Raw genomic sequence first — 4,029 nt, 5'->3', positions numbered from 1 at the left:
TTTATGGAAACATTTAGTAGTAATATATTGTAAGTAAACATGACACACTAAATACATTGTTATGTACTTATCATTCCAGTCTACAGGAATAACTGAAAATCAAGGGAAATAACACACTTCATACGAATAAAATTTGATACATCATTACGTGTGCTTTACACCAATAATTTGACCGTTAATTATAAGCTGGTCATTAGAATATGCAAATAACAGACAAACATGTCTTAAGAAAATCATGAATAATTATATTTTAATGCACACTAGCAAATCACAAGATATTGTCGTTTCTCAAAGAAAATGGGGAGGGTCAAACCTTTTGGAAAAATAGCGCTACACCTATTCAGCTATTAACCTACTTCTGATTGCTCTTTGTATAAAAGGTTTAAATGAAGGTTTGTAAGCCACAAGGGAGAAGCATCTCTCTTTTTTGTGTTAAACTTTCAAAGATTTTTTTTTCTCTCTCAATTATCATGATACTACTTATGCATTTAAATCAAATGATAACAAAACCTGAGTAATTTTTAAGTCTTATTTCTGTTTCAGACATATCATTGCTATTTAAACTGAGACGGCAAATTAGGGGTTTATAAAAAGTTCTGAATAACTGGTTAGCATTTTGTTTTATTAAGCAAGCGCTATATTGTTTATTAGGGGTATTTATGAAAGTGAAATAACAGGCAGAATGTTGAAAATATGCTGATATAAAAACTGTTGCTATGGTCTTGATATTATATAAGAAATGCTTAGTTAATGATCTTTTCGGCTCGATATTTCGAGTTAAACCTTGAGGCAACTGTTTCACCATGCAACACTGCCACCTGTTCTTAGCATTATTTTGATCGGTAGTTATTTAATGACATCGTATTACGTGTGGTGTCACAATGTTTACTTAAAATCCTCATGTGCATTTCTCACTGATAAGTGGTTTTCAATGACATACATTAATGTTATGTGAAAGGACAAGTTTGAAAATTTGCACTTCATTGCACTTTATTCATATGATAACAATGACATTCACAGTAGTTTAGAGTGGTTTGACAGGGCCTGTGTATGGTAGTTTGAGGTTATCATCAGATGTTTTGTCCATATTATGACTAGTGAAGGTATACTGAAAGACATTAATTATACGTACACATTGTGATCAGAATAGATAAGTTTAGCAATAAAAGGGACATTACCTTATAGTTCTGAAACAACTTTATTTTTTTCAGAAATGGACAAAAATACACAGATTTGAGACGAAATCCGTCAAGATTTTGTTGTTGAAAATTGTGATAAATTTCCAGAAGTGAAAATATATTAAAATTGACGGGGTACAACAATCATTGACTAGAAACATTTTTTTGTTATACACATTAAGGTTGTTTTGTTGCTCATGCTAAAGCCAATATAATTGATTGGGTCATAATCATAAATTAACTGTTAACAAAACTATGAATTTCTGAAATACTAAGGTTTTACGACCTCAGGAATATATTACCTTAGCTGTATTTGGCAAAACGTTTAGGAATTCTCGGTCCTAAATGCTGTTCAACTTCGTACTTTATTTGGTCTTTCAAAAAACAAATTATTCGAGCGTCACTGATCAGTCTCTTGTAGACGAAACGCGCGTCTGGCGCAAATACAAAATTTCAATCATCGTATCTTTGATGAGTTTATTGGTGAGTATAAATTCTCAACTACTGAAACAGAAATTTGATGTATAAATATCATTAATTATCTAGTTTGAATAGCGGCAAAACAATTATTTTTAATTTTTGTAAACGAATGACCTCACTTTATAATTTATGTTGAAATGTTTTGATTATTGGGTAATGTATTTGACACACAGCTCGGCAGCGAACCCCTACGTTATGGTCGTTGACAGTATAACCACGGTCTGCTTTTACAGTCAATGTAGCAGAATTCGCTGCATTAAAACACATTTCGTTTTAAAAATTGTATCTGTCACTACAGATTAACACTATAAGCATGATAAGGGGTTTGATACTTCACCTGTGTTCCCACATTGATCCAAATTGTTTTGATGTTATCTTCAGTTACCACAATATGTGGTATTCATTTATATGTTTTTGATAGTACGGTTGCCATAATCAGAGATATGCCGGTAACCTCATATTTTCAAATATCACAGTCACAGTTACATTGCCAGCGATATGTGGCAAATACATACATGTATATTGATATTACTTATATACAATATGTATCAATTTAAATAATACTACTTATATACAATATGTATCAATTTAAATACTACTACTTATATACAATATGTATGAATTTAAAATAATATTACCAATATAGACTATGAGTTGTATACCTAAAACGACAAAGTTATTTTGCATTTACCTGTAGATATTATGAAAACCGTTTTTTTTTTCAAAAGTGATTATTTTCGAAGGGTTATATATTTCGCGGTGGTGTTTTGCCATGGCTTTGTTTGGACTTTTTTGTTTACTTTTTGGTTTTGTATGTGTGTCCCTAATATGTTATTAACTGTGCATTTGCATTCAGGTATCGCAGATCAAATTTACTCGTTCATAGTGTGTATATTTACACTTTTTATTGAGTTAAGCCTTCCAATTGATATTTTATCGTGTGGTTTTCTATGTTGTGATGTTATGCTATTGTTTCAGAAAAAGGGCGAAGGTTTGGTACCATTAAAACGTTTAATCCCGCTGCAAATGTTTGCACCTGTCCTAAGGCAGGAATCTGATGTGCAGTAGTTGTCGTTTGTTTATGTAATTTATACGTGTTTCTCGTTTCTCGTTTTTTCATATAGATAAGACCGTTGGTTTTCCCGTTTGAATGGTTTTACACAAGCAATTGTGTGGCCCTATATAGCTTTTTGTTCGGTGTGAGCCAAGGATCCGTGTTGAAGGCCGTACATTGACCGAAAATGGTTTACTTGTATACATTGTTATTTGGATGGAGAGTTGTCTCATTGGCACTCACACCACATCTTCCTATATCTCTATATTTTGGCCAAATACTGCCAATTTGATGTTGGGTTTTAACTAGCATCGGGGATAATCTTGTGTAAATATCCGTAGTAAATAAAAAAATAATCTTGGCTATCTAAAAAAAAAACTGTCATCAAATAACGAACGGTAAGCCTGTTTTACCAAAATGCATATCTAGTTCTTGATAAAAAGTCAGAGAACCAGATAAAAACACGATAACACGAGTTGTAAAACAGCCAAAGTGAAATAAAATTTGATGGGTCCTGTGTTAGATAAGCAATATATTGCATGGACTTTTACATATTCAAATTAGGCCTTAAGTTGAAATGTGGAAGCGTCATGAGTATTTACTCTCTATTGATCGCACGGCCTTGAATACAAAATGAATTGCTAATTTCATTCTTAAAATGTCAGTGTTATATTAGATTTGTTATTCTCTGTTCAATGACCTTGCTCTGTTTACTTTTTCTCTAAAATTCTTCATTTAACAAAAAACGTCATACATACGTTTGCATAAAGTAAAGAAGCAAAAATACTGCACTCCAAGGAAAGTTCAAAACGAAAGTCTTTTACCTAATGGTAAAATCATAAGCTCAAATTCATCAAACGAATGAAAAACAACTGTCAAATTGTTGCAGACTGGTAACAAGTATATGACGAACAACTGAATACGAAGCCGTCAAAGAATTTACCTTTTTACATAGGTATCATCTTTACATCGTATAAAAGAGGCAAATGATACCAAAGGGACATTCAAACTCATGAGTCGAAAATAAACTGACAACGCCATAGATTAAAACGAAAAAGACAAACAGACAAACAACTGTACACAAATCACAACATAGAAAACTTCAGACCAAGCAACATGAATTTACGACATCCTTTTCTATTTGTTTTCCACGGGGGATTTCATATGGCAAATAGATATTTCAGTATAGTTTAATTTTTCGAAGTTGATATAAATTTTTCTCCATTTAGTAATCCATAGATCGAAGAAGACGAATTAGTCAGTCCAAAAAATGTATAAATATTTATTATTAGTTCAATATATTATAAAAGTAATCAT

General features: G+C 31.8%; 1 long non-coding RNA gene across 1 annotated transcript; it reads left to right on the top strand.

Annotated features, from left to right (window-relative positions):
• Positions 1 to 464: 464 nt before the first annotated feature.
• On the top strand, positions 465 to 2,305 carry LOC139519317 (uncharacterized). Its single transcript, XR_011663566.1, has 2 exons — positions 465 to 607; positions 1,212 to 2,305. It is a non-coding gene; the product is annotated as an uncharacterized lncRNA (long non-coding RNA).
• Positions 2,306 to 4,029: the final 1,724 nt, after the last annotated feature.

This window comes from Mytilus edulis, chromosome 1 (assembly GCF_963676685.1).
Source record: "Mytilus edulis chromosome 1, xbMytEdul2.2, whole genome shotgun sequence".
NCBI lineage: Eukaryota > Metazoa > Mollusca > Bivalvia > Mytilida > Mytilidae > Mytilus > Mytilus edulis.
Note: the sequence above shows the minus strand (reverse complement) of the source record. Positions and strands in the feature narration are given on the sequence as shown.